The sequence below is a fragment of the Falco cherrug genome, chromosome 7 (assembly GCF_023634085.1).
Source record: "Falco cherrug isolate bFalChe1 chromosome 7, bFalChe1.pri, whole genome shotgun sequence".
In the NCBI taxonomy this organism is placed as follows: domain Eukaryota; kingdom Metazoa; phylum Chordata; class Aves; order Falconiformes; family Falconidae; genus Falco; species Falco cherrug.
Window position 1 is genome coordinate 39,393,926 of NC_073703.1, and position 17,263 is coordinate 39,411,188.

The 17,263-nt window shown below is 40.4% G+C and overlaps 1 long non-coding RNA gene across 2 annotated transcripts in view; it reads right to left on the reverse strand.

Moving 5' to 3' along the window:
* The window catches only part of LOC129736520 (uncharacterized), a 28,362-nt gene extending 14,829 nt beyond the window's left edge, over nucleotides 1-13,533 (reverse strand). Inside the window, exons 1-2 of one of the 2 annotated variants that reach the window (XR_008733254.1) lie at nucleotides 13,470-13,533; nucleotides 11,896-11,995 (exon numbers count right to left, since the gene is read on the reverse strand). This is a non-coding gene — a long non-coding RNA (uncharacterized LOC129736520). Of the gene's footprint in view, nucleotides 1-11,895; nucleotides 12,154-13,469 lie in introns of those variants that run through there. The other variant, XR_008733253.1, reaches the window with a different exon arrangement.
* Between the last annotated feature and the right edge of the window lie 3,730 nt (nucleotides 13,534-17,263).

The window sequence follows — 17,263 nt, forward strand, 5'->3', positions numbered from 1 at the left end:
TGCCAAATCAACCACTAAACCATGTCCCTAAGTGCCACATCTATTCGTGTTTTAAATATCTACAGGGACAGTGATGCAACCACTTCCCTGGGCAACTTGTTCTGATGCTTGACAGCCCCTTCTGTGAAGAAATTTTTCCTAATATTGAATCTAAACCTCCCATGGTGTAACATGGGGCCATTTCCTCTGGTCCTATCGCTTGTTACTTGGGGGAAGAGAATGAGACCCACCTCGCTACAACCTCCTTTCAGGGAGTTGTAGAGAGTGGTAAGGTCCCCCTGAGTCTCCTCCTCTCCAGGCTAAAGCACCCCAGTTACCTCAGCTGCTCCTCACAGGACTTGTGCTCCAGATCCTTCAGGAATCAGCTTTGTTGCCCTTCGCTGGACACGCTCCAGCACCTCAGCATCTGTCTTATAGTGAAGGGCCCAAAACTGAACACAGTATTTGAGGGGTGACCTCACCCGTGCCGAGCACAGGGGGACGATCACTGCCCTGGTCCTGCTGGCCACACTATTTCTGGTACAAGCCAGGATGCTGTTGGCTGCCTTGGCCACCTGGGCACACTGCTGGCTCATGTTCAGCTGGCTGCCAGCCAAGACCCACAGATTATTTTCTGCCAGGCAGCTCTCCAGTCACACTTCCCCAAGCCTGCAGCGCTGTGTGGGGCTGTTGTGGCCCACGTGCAGGACCTGGCACTAAGACTTGTTGAATCTCACACAACTGGACTTGGCCCATTGAGCCAGCCTGTCCAGATGCCTCTGCAGAGCCTACCTGCCCTCAAGATCGACACCCTGCCCCCAGCTTGGTGTCATCTGCAAACTTACTGAGGGTGCACTCAATCCCCTTGTCCAGATCATTAATAAAGATATGAAACAGAACGGACCCTGGTACTGAGCCCTGGGGCACACCACTTGTGACTAGCCACCAACTAGATTAAAGTTCATTCACTGTCCTTCTCTGGGCCTGGCCATCCAGCCATTTTTTACCCAATGAAGAATATACCCATACAAGCCATGAGCAGCCAGTTTCTCCAGAAGAATGCTGTGGGAAATGGTGTCAAAGACTTTGCTAAAGTCTAGGTAGACAACATCCACAACCTTTCTCTCATCCACGAAGCAGGTCACCTGGTCATATCAGTCCCAGCAGGATATCAGTCAGGCAGGCAGGACCTACCTTTCACAAACCCATGCTGGCTGGGCCTGATCACCTGGTTGTCTTGTACATGTTGTATGAGGGCACTCAAAATAATCTGCTCTGTAACCTTCCCCAGCACTGAGGTCAAACCAAGAGGCCTGTAGTTCCCCAGATCTCCCCTCTGGCCCTTCTTGTAAATGGGCATCACGTTTGCTAACTTTCAGTCAACTGGGACTGTCCTGGTTAGCCAGGGCTGCTGGTAAGTGCTGTGAAGTGGCTTGGTGAGCACTTCCACCAGCTCCCTCTGTACCCCTGGGTGGCTCCTATCCAGCCCCCCAGACTGGTGTGTGTCTAAGTGGTGTAGCCGGTCCCTGGCCATTTCCCCTTGGGTTGTGGGTGCTTAATTCTGCTCCCCATCCCTGTATTCCAGCTCAGGGGGCTGGGCACCTGGAGAACAACTGGTCTTACTGTTAAAAACTGAGGCAGAGAAGGTATTAAGTACCTCAGCCTTTTCCTCATACTTTGTCACTATGTTTCCCTCCACATCCAACAAAGGATGGAGATTCTCCTTAGCCCTCCTTTTGTTGCTAATGTATTTATGGAAACATTTTTAATTGTCTTTTACAACAATAGACAGATTAAGTTCTAGTTGGGCTTTGTCCCTTCTAATTTTCTTCCTTCATAACCTCATGGCATCCTTGAGTCCTCTCGAATTGCCTGCCCCTTCTTCCAAAAGTCATAAACTTTCCTTTTTTTCCTGAGTTCCAGCCAAAGCTCTCTGTTCAGACAGGCTGGTCACTCTGGACTAGGGGTTCTGAGAGTTAATAACCCTCTAAGACATCCCCAGTACTACTTTTATTTTGCCACCACTGGTAGAGGGTAGAGGTGTTCATACAGTGTAAACATGAACCTGTCCTCTGTCTGAGTCCCACCAAACTAAGGGGTAATGAAAAGCATATATTTTGATCTGGCTGAGAATGAAACCATGGTATTATTTCTTTGCAGAGTCATAGCACAATGTCTTTTTCTGCTCTTTCAGTCAGGTAAACATTATAACCTTGTTGAGCCATGTTTAGTCATGCACATTTTATAAAAGGTTTGGGTTTGGGTTGTTTTGCTTTGTTTTGTTTTTTCCTTTGGTAAAGGCCTTTTCTAATTACCAGAGAACACAAACTCTGTTCTGCCTTAGGAATGTTTAATGTTCCAGCTTGGAAAACAAATTAAAGAAGAGCTCCAAAGATGTAAAAATCACATTGGTTAACAACAAAGAAAACAGATTCTTATAACACACAATAAAGCCAGGGCATGAAGAAAGATAGCAATACAGAAATATTGAGACTCATGTGATGCCAAATTACCAGCCACTCTCCTCTGTCCGTTCAACCAGAGAACCAATATTATGGCTTTTCATGGAAGGGACTTGAATTAACATATATACAATTTAGCCCTCTGAAATATAGTGGTTGAAACAAATATGACTAGGCAGGTAGAGGGTGCGGTAAGCAAGCTAAAGTGTAAAAAAAAAAAAATTAGGAAGTTAAAAAAAAAAAAGCTTGACATATCACTAAGGAGTGAGAAACTCTCTACAATATAGCAATTCTCTGAACATGGAAACCTCACCTTCAATGATTCTTATAGTCTATATGGCGTATATTATTTACATCTGATCATTCAGTTTGGTAAAACAAAAAAGCACCATCTGCCCAACCACACTTTCCTTCCAGGAAATTGAAATGAGAACGGATGTTGTCTTTCGTGCTTATTTTCATTCTTTTGCATGTTTAACTCAGTACAGTCAGTATATGCTCAAAAAGAAATGTAAACCAACATATTCCTTAGCCACTCTTTCACAGTGCACACAGTAAAGGGAAAAAAAAAAAAAAAAAAAGAAAGGATAAAAAAAAGAAAGAAAAAAAAGGCATAGAAACATTAAAAAAATCCAACTTGAAGCAGAATTCCAAGCACAATTATCACAATTAGATCATAGGGACACTCACTGCCTATGTTCCTATGTTCCTTGGCAGCTGTTTTTTCCTATAAAGTGTATAGTCAAGCAGATAAAAAAAAAAGCACAGGAGAATAGTCAATTAAGCAGGGAGTTATTACCCCTTAGAACAAGATACTTGTTCTACCTTTGAGATTTCTGGAGTGTTAGAGGTAACGGAAAGCCCCATCTTTCCTTCCATCCCCCAAATAAGCAGGGTTGTGTGCTTACGTACCTAAGCATATATGTCAAAAAGGTGATGCAGAAAGGCTTCCAGTTATATTTTGATGTATAGACATGGCAGTAGGGTTACACAGACTGAGTTGTGGTAGCTAGAATTTTTACTGCAGTCCTCAGAACATTTTTCAACATCTGCCTGTCCATTTTTTGGTGTTATTTTTTTAAATTTTGTTACTCTTTGTGTAGTTAGAATTAAGGAGCAATGTGCCTATCAGGCATAAATAGTCAGGCTGCAGTCATATCCTCCAGGGAATGCTGTTCTTCCCATACTCATTTTACAGAAAGTGCCTGTATATATGCAGTTTAATCCTCATGTTTGTCTGATCATCTGTGAGTGCCTGTGAAGTCAGGAGGAAGGATGATGAATTGCCTTTACAGTCCTCACTACCCTAGGGTAGCCAGAGACAGTTTTTGGCACCCAGTTTAAATAAGGATAGCCACAGATCTGCCCAAACCTACATGAAACTAAGGCAGCTTACTCACTATGAGCTGCCCCACCGATTCACTAGCTGGCGTGCGTTGTCTCTAATTGAGCTTCCCCCCATGACCCCTTCTTCACTAGATGTTCACTACATGCCTATGTATTAAGTACACCTCCTAGTGGCTGTGGAACAAGAAGCCAGAAATGGCTCAAAAACCAGCGCAGAGCATGCACTGAGTGAATGACAGCTGTGAACCAACGGACATCTTCCCCTTGCCCTTCTGGATTGTCTACTTTTTCCTTGGCAGAAATGTTAACAGTTAAAGTCCAAGTTACTAGTCACAATATTTTCAGGGATTGGTTTCGAGACTAAAAATGACCAACTACTAATTCTGGATTTTCATGAGAATTCTAATTGCAATCCCAAAAGATTTTACACTAAACCCAGAAGTTTCTTCTGATAGTGGGAAAAGAGGACATTTTTGAGAGGATGGTCTGTTGGGGAGTCTGGTCTGCAAAAGTTTGTTTTCAGTGCCTGCTTTGTTGCAGCCATCCTGTATGACTCTATACATTCCTTTGAGGGTTTTTTGCCTAAGTGGTGTGACACAGGTGTTGAAGAAATACCTCAACAAACCAAAAAGCAAAATATATTACCACAGGTACAAACCCATACATCGCAGCCTTCCTGCTCATAATGCCTCAGCCCCTCTGGCCCAAATCCTGAGAAGCCTTTGAAACAAATTAGGTGCCAAAGTACTTTTGTGACACAGGCTTCTAGGCCTTCATTTCCCATGTCTAAAATACACATAATAGATGTTCTTCCTTACACAGATGGCCTAAGGATATTCATTAATCACATTAAGATTGTGAGGTGCTCAGCTACTATAAATAGCAGAGTTGCATGAGCTCCAAGATGATGGTTACCTAGGAGATACATGGATCAACACATCCCTAGTTTGCCCTGCCGTTCCTTGGGGATAGCATGGCCATGCTTTTTACTGATCAGCACCTCCAGGTTTTACTGCTGCTCTGGTCAGTGCCAAAACCACACATAGAATATGGCTACGGACAAGGTAAAAGCTGTCTTCTAATTTGCTGACTTTCCCCCTCCTGTCTTCCCCATCAGGGAAAGAAGTCTCAGTGCCCTGCATTATCAATTAATAGGCTTTAAAATGCCCTTTTGGAAATTTTAACATTTTTATTTTTAATTAGAGTAGTGGAAAACAAAAAGCCTGCAAAGCTACCTGCTTCTATGCTGCGCTTTAGCTCAATAATAAAAAACTCAGCTCATTTAAATCAATTTTATGTAAAAAAAAAACCAAAGGCCGAGTGCTTTGCTTGTGGAAAACCTTGATGGAGAAAGTGCAGCAGAGAAGAACAGAGAATGGGACTGCCTGTCTAATCAGGATGTACCACTGTACTGAGAATTGCTCAGCTCTATGGTATAGACCCTGAGCTGCTAACAGATATCCTTCTTTAGCTACAAGACTGTGCTTTTGGAGTAAAGAAGATCACAACTCCATCTGTACTGTTGCTGTGATGTACTGAGTGGGAGTTGTGTACAGGACAGTGAGAACTGTGAAGTTCGAAAGTGGCCATGGATTTATTATAAAGAGAACTCTCGAGCTGTTTGGTGGGGTTTTTTTCCAAAGCTTATCTTGAATGAAGCGTTTACTGGGTTTTATATGTGCAGTTAGCTGAAAAAATGTTTTCCATTTCCCCATCTTTTTTACTTTTAGATGCCAAGCATAAATAAAGATTCCAAAAGCAAACATACCACAAAATGTAGCTCTTTTGGTGATACTTCTGACTAGAAGGGGGAAAAATCTGGTAAGAAGACTAACAATATGAGATTTATATGCCAGTACCACAAGCTCAGTACCTCTGCTCATTTTAACCCTGAACTTTTCCTTTTGAAGGTTGAATAGCATTGATTATAAAAGCAAGGATAGATCCTAAAGAAACTCACAGAGAGGGTTTGAAACTCTTTGGCGGAACTTGGATGTTTCTAATGGAGAGATTCAGAGACTGAAAGCCATTCTGAATGTTGATATGGATGTTGATCTGGTTCCACTGTGATTTGCAGCTCCTTATGGAAGAACGTAAGAAAGCCCTTCTAGGCCATACCAGCAGCCTGTCCAACCCAGTGCTCTGTTCCCAGGCACAGCAATCGGCACTACTCTTTAGGGAAATCCCACAAACCTGGCTGTATTCTGCAATCAAGTCCCATCCACAATGATTGGATTAGGGCTAGTAGAGGGTACACCTTCACTTAATCCTTTTAGCATCCCTTTATGGACCTGTGGTCCATGATAAAAAAGCCAGAATTAAAGCCCCTTAAAAAAATTATGTCCTCTAGGGGTAACACTGACAAGCTCCTTAGCCTGTTAGCCATGTTGGGTGCTGCTTTAATAAGGGAACTCCAGTCGCACTGTGAAGCAAGAGCAATGCCTGACTGCGATATCACTGTCATGTGAATGAGTTGTCCCAGTACTGCAGAGTCTGCTCTTTACTGTGTGCAGAGACACATCAATACTGAATATAGTGTGTTAGCAAAACAGAATGGAAATCTTTTAGGTGAAGAATAGCCTCACTGATTGCTTTGCTCTACCAGAATGGGGTGTGTTTTCAGGCATTCTGATAAATGTGTGCTATTTTTCAGCCATTCAGTGTGAAGTGCTGTAGGTTTCATATAAACTTTTATTGCTCACCACAGGCATGGAAGGATTGATTACATTGTTTGGGGATTTCCTAACTTCTGAGACTGCCTCTTTAGCCAGCCTTAATACAGTGTAAGGAAGGAACAAAATGCTACAGTGCTACTCAGAAGCTCGCTTTCTGCCTTTGTATTTTTAGGAACAGCCCATGCAGTTTGGAATAGGGTAGCCAACAGTCAGTCTCATCCACATACCTTCTGAAACATCTCTGATGCCTGAGGGCGGCTGGATTGTTAGTGACGAATATAATGGTGTCCTGCTACCAGTAAGGGGAATAAATGATAGCATTTAAGGGTTATTTCATGTTACTGCTCCTGTTTTTGCCTAGCTGTGACCATTGCTGAAACAGAAGCAAAAGCCTGACCTTGGAATTGGAGTGATATTGGTGTCTGAAGTGTGCAAGCAAATTTTGGTGAATCTGTGTTGAAATCTGCTTAATGTAGGGGGAGTCAAGAGCAGATGATAACTTTTTTGAGGCAAGCAGCTTAACGTGCTTGGAAGGAGGCCCCTCTGAGTGGGGCAAATTCATGCTGAGCCCTGACAGTTAACTCAGTAAATTTGTAAAATACCTTAGGGTTTCTGATATCACCTCTCTCCAACTATGACTTAATGATGTAGTCTAGTTTCACCCATTTCTGAGTAGGCCTTTCTCATTTTCAGACCTCAGGCTTACTAGAACTCTATTTTACCAGTTCTCAGATCATATATTGAGTTGGGCATTTTGCTTTTCTGTGTGATTTTTTTAAAAAATGTTTACTTTATCTGTGGTTACAAATTAAAAAAAAATAAAATAAAAGGTTATATACGTGATTTAAATTTCTTGTGATTTTTACTAGGACTGGTTATAGCCCTCACAAAGCTACTAACCTGGATTTCAACTACATTACCACTTGAATCTTCTCAATTTGTACTGTTGTTTCATAAAGAATTCTTGTCACCAGTATTTGCTAGCTACATGGTGCCCTATCCTATTCTTGGTGACTGGGCAAATGTCAGGAATAACTCCCTTAAAATGAGTGTTGCTTTCATTGGTAAAAATCTAGCAGAAGGAGACTGGCGCCCTAGGCATTATGAACAATACAGGCTTTCAATAAATAAATAATTCAATTCAATTAAAACAAATGTCTGCCCTGATGTACCGCAGTTTATAATTTCTTTAATAAGCATTCTTGGTAGGTGTTTATGGGAAGTGATCCTCAATAAAAGCTTAAAGGAAGGTTCAGTAAGAAAGCAGAAGTTGTGGTGCCACCTTACTTTCCTGCCAGGAGAGAGTGGTATAAAGCTTCAAAGGAACTCCAGCTCAGAATAAGCCTGCAGAGTTCATGTTGTGTATGGAAATGCAAGTTTGGACTACAGGTACATATGGGACACTGTTTCCTGGAAAGGCTCTGCCCAAAACGAGGCAGTGGGCAAAGAACAAGATAAAGAGCTAGGAAATGATGCAAATCCTATGCTACCATGTCTACTGGTGTCCTTACCCATGTGCAAAGATGTAGATGCACTGAAGTTGTTCATAGCAGCCTTGGCTAGCTCTATGCACTTCTGGCCTCCCATCAGCGAAGCTACAGATTCAGACACAGCCCAGTAGACAACAATACACCAAGCCAACTGGCTCTGCAACCATCTATTTAAGTCCCTGAGCCTAATGTTTCCTACTGGCTAGTTGCCTCTGGAGGTTTAGAGACAGCCTTTGTGCACAGACATGGGGATAGAGTTTACACTCTGTCTACTGGCCTGGGAACAGGATTTTCCTCATACATTCCTGGCATCTTTATCACTTTCAGACCAAGTCTGACCATACCCCTAACTCTATCCAAAATGCGGATACGTGACTCAGCTGAGTTGTGTTAAAAACCCCTGGGGGAGGCTCACCGTTCTGTTTTTCTGCATGAATAGGTATGTGGGAGGGTAACAATGTGTTGAAAAGTGAGAACATTTAGGGACAGAATCTTCCCAAGAGTGAGTGCTCACACTGCCTACCAAAGCGGCTTGAGGGCAGGATCCAGCCCTTAAATGTTGTCAGACATCTGGGCAAACAAAACTGTTTAGCTCAGACTGCCTCCATTTTTCCTGCTCAGAAAGTGCTCAGCCTAAAACGTCAATTTTTGAAAGTAAAACCTGGGTGAGTGATTGGATCCTTACCCTTGCTTTTCTTTGAGGAGACATTTACGGTCTCGCTTGAAACCAGCCATCAACTCAAAATGAGATTCACATGATGCGAACTAGACCTGGGCTGAAGCCTCAAAACTCAGACCTGGATCTAGATTTCAAATGGTGGGACTGGGGATGGGGTAACAACCTACCTAATCCAAACATGCATAAATCCATATGTCTCCCAGTTGTTTTTTTAAACTCGCCAAAACACCACATTGATTTCAGCTTGTAGACATTCCTTTGGGCATTTTTCATGAGAGATTAACTTAACCTTATCCCGTTGCTATTTACTCATCACATGCTGTCTCAGACAGGCATGTGATCCTCTCTACAGAAAGTCTTCACAAAACAGTAAAGAAAATAGTTAATCTGTGCAATTTCCACTATGCTACAGCCAGCAAAAGGGAAAACGAAGAAAGAAAGCAAGCAGAGATGCAGAGAAACCAGTCCTATTTCTTGTCATACAAAGGGTTGCCAAGTAGTTTTAATTTACATAGATGACTTAATGATGATTGTATGATACATAAAAATACTGCCACCCACCAGAGATACATTAAAACTTTTATCAATATGTCTCTTTTACTATCTATTGGACTGTAAAAATGCAGAGATCATTGGGGGAAAAAAGCTTGTCAGTCACCAAAAAACAACTCTGTGACCTTTTTAGATTAAAGGAAAAAGAAAGAAAAAAAAAAAAAAAAAAAGAAGCAACAAACCCCCTTCTATTAGTATCAACATGATTTAAATTTACATGAACAAATAAGCTGTTTCACACAATGGAAACAAGTAATAAAGGATGATGAGAACTGTGACCAGCCTGGGACCTCTTAAAGGCCCCTCTGGACATGGCAGGAGCCTCCTTTTTCTATCTCTGGGACAACCACCCACACTGGTCTAACTACCTTTTTAAATTCATATCTAGAACCACAAGCTGCCTCATGGGATTAAGCACAGTATGCTTTGCAAATTGAAAATAAGATAGCTGTTAGGAATATATACTTGCCTCTATGATTACGGCAACAAACTATGGCAAAACATTAATTTACATCTATTATAACAGTGAAACAAAGCCCAGGATTTTCTTCGTGTTATAGGCAAGAGATAAATTTGCAAAGGTGAAATTCTAAAAGGTGCAGGCTCTAATGAGGGAGGTTCTTTTGCAGAGCAGGTAACTGGCAGGATGACATCAACTCAAAGTTATGAGGCTTCAGTATATCATTAAATTTATTTACCATAAAATGGATTAGGGTTTTTTTTAATAGTAAAACTATTCATAGGGAGACAAAGTTTAGGTATATCTGAGGGGTGGAAGGCATTTGTGTGGCATGAAACAGTGCAGAGCAGTTGCAACAGTAATCCAGTCATGCCTGGGTCTAGGATTTTTAAAGGTGTTTTATCTGGTAGAAATGAATACAACATTTACAAATTGAAAATAACTCTGTAAACTCAGATAAGATTGTCTTGGTAATATTTTACCAAGGAAGCAGCTCACCGCTGCTTACTTTCAATTAGCCATCTAAATCATAGCCTATACAAAAAGCAATCCCTGGTGCCTTGCAATAGAAAAAAAAGAAAGTTAGACTAGTTCCTAAGAGTTTTGATTCATGTTACTGAATATGGAAGATCTGTAATCTTCTCCTTGGAGTCTATAGTCTAATGTAACTGCTTGAAAGTACTTTCCTTCTGCTGCCGGCAAAGATATTTTTTTTTCTGAAATGAATGGTGATACATTATAGATAACCCTTCCCGATTAATTTTGTTTTGACTTTAACTTTGGAATAAGAATATAAGCAGTAAAGTAGTTTTTCCCCAGACAGTAACTATACTGTTATTTTTGGACCATATTGTAGTTGATGTTGAGAGAAACCTAAATGTAGAAGGAAAAAAAACCCAAGCTGACTGTCATCAAAAGTTTTAGCTGTAAGATAAAAAGTGGCATTTTATTATTATTACTTGTGCGTGATGAATAATAAATAAGCAAATTCCTTGGAATCAGTAGTCAGTTTCACTGGCTTCTGTCTACATAATCCACAGAACTAACGATCTTGGAAGGTTGATTGGTCAAACTGAAGAAATTTAATTTGTGTCTACACATCTGCAGTGATCCACAGGTAATATGCTGGTAAATTTGAGGAGACCAAGTATGATGGCATAGGAGACCTTGCTGTGACAATGACTTTGTGAGGGTCCGATGCTGCATGAGAATGACAATTTTGGTAATTTCAACAATGTGAAGAGATAGTTAGGAGCCTGAAAAATAGACAAAGCTGCTGTAAACCACTATATGTAGCATTTTTTCAGCAGGTAATTCTGGTTCCTGACTTTCTAAATCATTTTCTCTTCCTTCTCTCTGCCTGTATTTTGAACAAAGTTCAGTATATCGTTGCACAGTTCTTCAATTTCTGTTGCGGGCTTTTTCTCATTTCTGTTGAGAAGCATTTAACCTGACCTTAGTGGCTGCATACTGACTTGAACCTGTTGCCTGTTGTGGTTTTTTCCCTTTGTTTTGTTCTGTGTTCTTTTTTAGGACAGGGAGGATATGCAGACCATCTGATATGTCTGAATTACCAGCAAATATCCACCAGCTTCACCAGCAAGGAGGAATTTTCTTTCAAAGAAATATCAAAATTAAAAATTAACTGTGTGCCATTACATGATATTTATAACATAGTGTACATAAAGGCTTTTGGAAAGCTGGATGCTATCAAATACACCTGAATGATTTTACTTGCCTTCATAAAAGGATGAACGGTGCATGCACCTCCCTGAAAGCTGTTAGCCCCAGGCAGCAAAGGAGTTTTTCACTCTCCATCATTCTCTTCTGTTTAACAGTGATTTACTATTAGTTAAGCACTGCCCAGCATTTTAAAGCTGGTGGAAAGTACCACTGAAGTCAAGGGGCTTGATGTATACTGGGATTACTCCATAGTGAATAGTCAGGTTGATGTTTCACTGCCTTGTTGAAGAAAGATCTAATTATTGAAGCATAATTTATTGAGCACTTTGGTCAGGTAGGACAAGAATGCGCCAGCCTTTCTTTTCTATGTTTAAAGGCAACATTTTTGTTTTGGCATTATTTTATTTTTTGCCTAAAGGATTCATAATTTACAGTAATGAACTGGATATTTTAGCCTTAAACAAAAATACATTTTACATAAATTTTCACATATGACTGAAAAAGAAGCCCAAATCCACAAAATCAAAGATTCTACTCCATCTCTGGATTCCCTAGGATTTTGGCCTACCTGCATCATTTTGTTGCATGCCTTCACTGAAGCTCCATCTGCAGCTGTGGGTAAACCCATTGCTCAGCCCATGTTAGTAGTTGCTCCTCCTGCAAAGAAGCTGGAAACATTTGAAGTATTGCTGTGAGTGCAGTGCACCTTGCAAAGTTTCATTCACTAGCAGTGACCATTTTCAGCCAAAGTAATTGATCACAAGCAGCATCAGTAAAGGGTCAGGTACGTGGTGCAGGCAGGCTTCACCTCATCCTAACACAAACAAACGGCTCTTTGCTCACTGTATTGCTTGCATAGTGCACAGGAACATTTTATAAAATCAGAGACAGGCAGGGGGAGCACCTATAAAAATGCAGTAACGATTTGTTTTATAAATAATTTTGTAAGTCTCATGAAAAACAGCAGTCCATGAGCTGCTGTAAATATTGCATTACAGATGTTTGGGAAAAACCTGCTCACTTACTTATGGGATACACAGAGCTAACTCCTAAAGAAAAGTTGGCTAAAAAGTGGGAGGAACTAGGATTGATGGGTTGAGGCAGGTTACTGCATTGGTGATATTTTTAAACTTATTCACTAATCTGATTTCAGCTGTTTTTTTTCTGTGGCTTTTTTTGTTTTGTTTTGTTTTGTTTGGGGTTGTTTTGTTGTTGTTTGTTTTTTGTTTGTTTGGGTTTTTTTTTAAGGAAAGCTATTCACATTGCAGTGAAATAGAAGCAGAATATTCTACACATGCCATAAGCTGAGCTATGGCAGAGCCATCCAGCTGTGATCTTTCCTGTACCTGAGCAATGTCTCAACAAAATCCCATGTGTGTGTGTCTGTGTATGTATATGTATATATATGGACAGATTTGTACCAACTCTGCATTGTTACACTTGACTTACTCTTTTTTTTAATTATGTAAAAAATCACATTAAGCAGAATCTAATTACTGCAATGTATATTAGAAGCAGGGCACCATCAAAATTTTATTTAAATTAATCAGGTTTTGATTTAAGATATTAAATTCAAATTAATCATGTAAAAATGGAAATGATCCTTGACGTGCTTCCAGCTGTGACTTCAGTCTGTTTTCTCGTGTGAGTCACTTTCGGGATGTCTTGAGGGGAACATTACGAAAATTCACGCCGGTGCTATTTCAATTAGAGTTATTTAGCAGGACAGATGTAAAGAATACGATATAATTAAGAAGGAGCTGATGACATGGCTACAGATTTTCAGGATCAAAAAAAAAAACCTGTTAGTGAAAATTGACTACTGGTCATGTAGTCCAAGTTCAAATATGCTGGGGTTAAGCACTCATTAATGATGGAATGAGGTCTTCAGATACACTGTTGGACTTTTTCTCTGGAGCAATCTGCAGAATTCTGCCCTGGAAATAACTTTGAAGCTTCATTAGCAAGCAGATGATACCTGATAATATAATTTTAAAATTCTTAAAATAATTTCACCACCACCCCACCACCCCCCCCCCATGCCTCATTTTTTCTGGCCAGCTAACTTCAAAGGCCTTCAGTAGAACCTTGAAGTAGCATATAAGTGCCTATATAAGATGGCATGCACACAGAGATACTTACATGCATACACTCAAAGCATTGTTAAACTCATGATGAATAAGAGCTGCCAGGAATACTGTGATTTCTTCTAGTGCTGTTTGAGCAGAGTTACAGTCAGTGCTACCTGCACGCTTCCTGACTGAAACCAATAAAGAGGATGGGGGCTTTCCTACACAGAGGCCTGACAGTATTTATTTATAACTCTTTATACCATCAGTATTTCCACTGCGAAAAGTTATCTACACATTGTTTCTTTATTGAAGAATAGGGTGACATGAATATTTTTTTCATACATGCAGCATAAACTTTGGAAGTTATTTTACAAATTCTTTTGCTTGAAATTAAATCTCCCAGGTAAAGCTCTCAGATTTTCCGACATGAAAAAAAGAATCAGAGAGACTACAATCCATTCCTTCCTATGAATCTCCTGAAAATGTGTGTGTTTAAACATACCTCTTATGGTTGCTAACCAGGGCTCTCAGTATCTGTTCCCTTCCTACTGAGTAATAGTAATAGCCAAGTTATATTTAAAAAATACACAGTACATACTGTACACCTATAATTATAGATTAAATATTGATCTCCATGGTGTTTTTTCCATCTCTTTTGCAATCTTTCTCTTCCCTCAGTAATGTCCCATTGTCACTTCCCTCTGCAAAGCAGCATACAACTGAAGATATTTTCTGCAACAAGAAACATTGCTTTTAACCAAAAAACACCATAAAATAATTTAAATGTCTAGCTCTGTATATCTGGCAACATTTTTCAGGATCTTAGATTTTGTAGAAGAGTAATTTGCTTCTTCAGGGATGCCATACACTTCAGCAAGGAGCTGTACCTAAAGGAGGAGCAATGCACCAGATCAAGCAGCCCGGCTATCCATAGCGTATGGAAAGTAAATAGCATATTACACTTGCCACAGCTTACTTATTACGCAGATTTCAAGGCAGGAAACTGTCTGCAAAACAGATATACAGTATGCATAAACTTTTTTGTTATTGTGGTAGTTGATCATATTGTTGTTACAGTTGGAGGGATAATATGATTCATTGATGATTTCTGCTTCCCACTCATAAGATATAAACCTACATAATGATTGTTCTTTAATAGTATTTAAAGATATTTTTAAAACAACCTGTGTGGGAGTTTAACATAATAATGGTTTCAGTTTTTCAGGAAACATTTTTTGGAGTAGTATGTGACTATTTAAATATAAAAATGGCTCCCCATAAGAAACATGAATGTAGTCAGTAATTTGTGAGAAAGGATGTGATAAAAATATACTCAATTTATCCATTTGTCCTTTTATTTTTTTTTTTCTTTTGGCGTAACAGCTAGAAAGAACAATTTTTTTCCGTGGGCTAGGCTGTTGCTTGGATGACTGAAATGCATTTTCCCATGAGAGATGCACAGGTTCATTTCCCATCTGGGTATTTTTTTCCCTCCCGTTTCCACCTCCTCTCCCCACCTCCTTTCCTCCAGGACCAGAGCATATTGCTAACGACCCATAGGTTTCCACCAATATAACTCCATACACACCTAGGAGGTTATACCAAACACAGCAGTGCTCTGTGTGAAGTACAGGTTAGCCCAAAGATGTTTGTTCACCTCTTTCTCAGTCCTCCACCTAGGCCTCTGTGGGTGGGTTCCAGTAGCCACAGGGACTCATTTGTAGGATGAAGGCACAAGGAGCTCCAACTGGCTTCCTTGGTCAATTAGGAACTAGGGTTCATCATCTCAGGAGGGAAAGCTCAGATTCCTGTTGAGTGCCTGCAGGGAAGACAGTTGGGAAGGGGAGCACAGAGGTGGTATGAGATGAGAGCAGGGGAAGCCCTCCGGGCAGCGGAGCCTCGCTCCTTACCAGCAGAACTTGGCCTTGTCCATATGGTAAACCCTGTATCCTCACGGATGCCACTGCAGTCACCGAGCCACTAAACCCAAGGCATTTGTCAGTGAGATACTATGTGTTGTTAGCATAGGCGTGAGGGCTGAGCCCAAATTCTGGGGAAGCTGTGTTTTTGTGAGGTAGAGGATGAAACAGTGGACTGGGATGTCACCTGATGGCACTCCATCCACCGATTTTTCACATATTTTTGGTACTATTCCATGGCTTTTGCATAACTTTTCTAAGTTCCCTAAATGTGGAATAATAGCCATAGAAGGGACACACCCTTCTTGTCTCTTTCCAGCCTGGTAAGACTGTAAACTCTTTGTGGCAGGGTCTACGCATTTCTCAGTGCATTGTGCACCAAAGGCTCAGTTAAGCTTAAAGCCAGTAATGTATGCAAATAATATTAGTAATAAACACCACTAGTTGTGTACTATCTCAAAATTATCATGACTCTAACACCTTTATGGAAACTCTGGAAATATTTCACAGATAGGGACTTTCTAAACCAGCGAGCAATGCAATGGCTTGTCCAAGGCCTTAGCATCAGTCTACGAGAGAGTATGGTTCAGATATCTTAATTTCTGGTGTTTCCTCTTAATTTTGTAACAGTCACTGACAAATTACTTTGTTATAGAACATTTTTAGTTGATTTATTTGCCTTAGCTGAAACATATAAGCTGTCGGATATTTCTCATTGGTTTATAACTACAATGTGACAGATAAAATATAAGCCATAAGGTGTCATGGGGCTCTGGAAGTAACTATGAAGGCTAGTTAGTTTATCAGAAAGTTATATATGACAGTTCTGACTTTTGCAGCTGGAGCCTCCATTCAGTGGATGTGTTGAGGTGTTTCTCTCCAGAGGCTATTGCCAGAGGCACTTGTGCTGACTCAGCAGGAAAATCAGGTACTTTGGGAGAATCCTCTTGAGAAAAAGAGGTGCTGCAAAGGTGAAATCAATATTTTTACCAGCCCTGCCCTTTTGGAGGCAATTCCGTACAGCACACGGAGATTTGGCCCTTATGGTCTATGCTTTCATTCTTTGTAAAGGAAGAAAGAAACCACACATTATCTTAAAGAGCAGACAGGCTAATTTTGAAAGTGATTTTCCAGGCAACTGAACATGCCCCATGGGTTTCACATGGGAGCTGAATGTTTATGGCTAACTTTGGAAAAATCTTTTTTAGTCTACTGAGAGATGAATATGCCTGTATAAATGCATATTTTAGTGGCCCTACAAAGCTCCCCCCACTAACTGATTAAAGACATTTTCAGAGGAAAGGTCCTCACTCACCAGCTGTGAACACATATTATGCAGTGCCAATGGAAGAGCCTGGGTTTGTCAGCAAAAAGCAAGCAGTGGGCTAATTACACTGAAAGAAATCTGCACATTCAGCACACCTTAACCAGCTCTGTACAGAAAATTGACACAGCACAGTACCTAAACTACCCAAAATACTGAGCTTAACTGTTAATTACAAATCAGGTCTCTAATTCCAGGGCACTCTGCTCTAAGGAGAGATAAATATTGACACAGAGTAGAAGTCAGTGCTGCAAGCCTTTACACTGTGGGCAGCTAAAGAGGCAGTGTACCAATTTTTCAGGTTTCATCAGGAATCATGCCATCTTTGGTGCTGTTATTAACACCTGTAGGATTAAAAGAAAAGAAAACCTTCTTTATTTTATTTTAACAATATCAGCATTTCTAGCTCTCCTGTTTGCCAAGAACAGTTTGAAAAAAAAGCCCTGAAAGGTTCAGTAGATTTTGTTATTATTATTAAGCCAGCATTTAAGGTGGGCTTTTAAAATATTGTGATTTCTACACTGGCTTCACATTTTTTGGGAGCTGATTCTGGATTTTTGAATTTTGATGGCTGGCAATATTGGACATAAAATCTGACTGCAGATCACGTCCTTAGCTAGA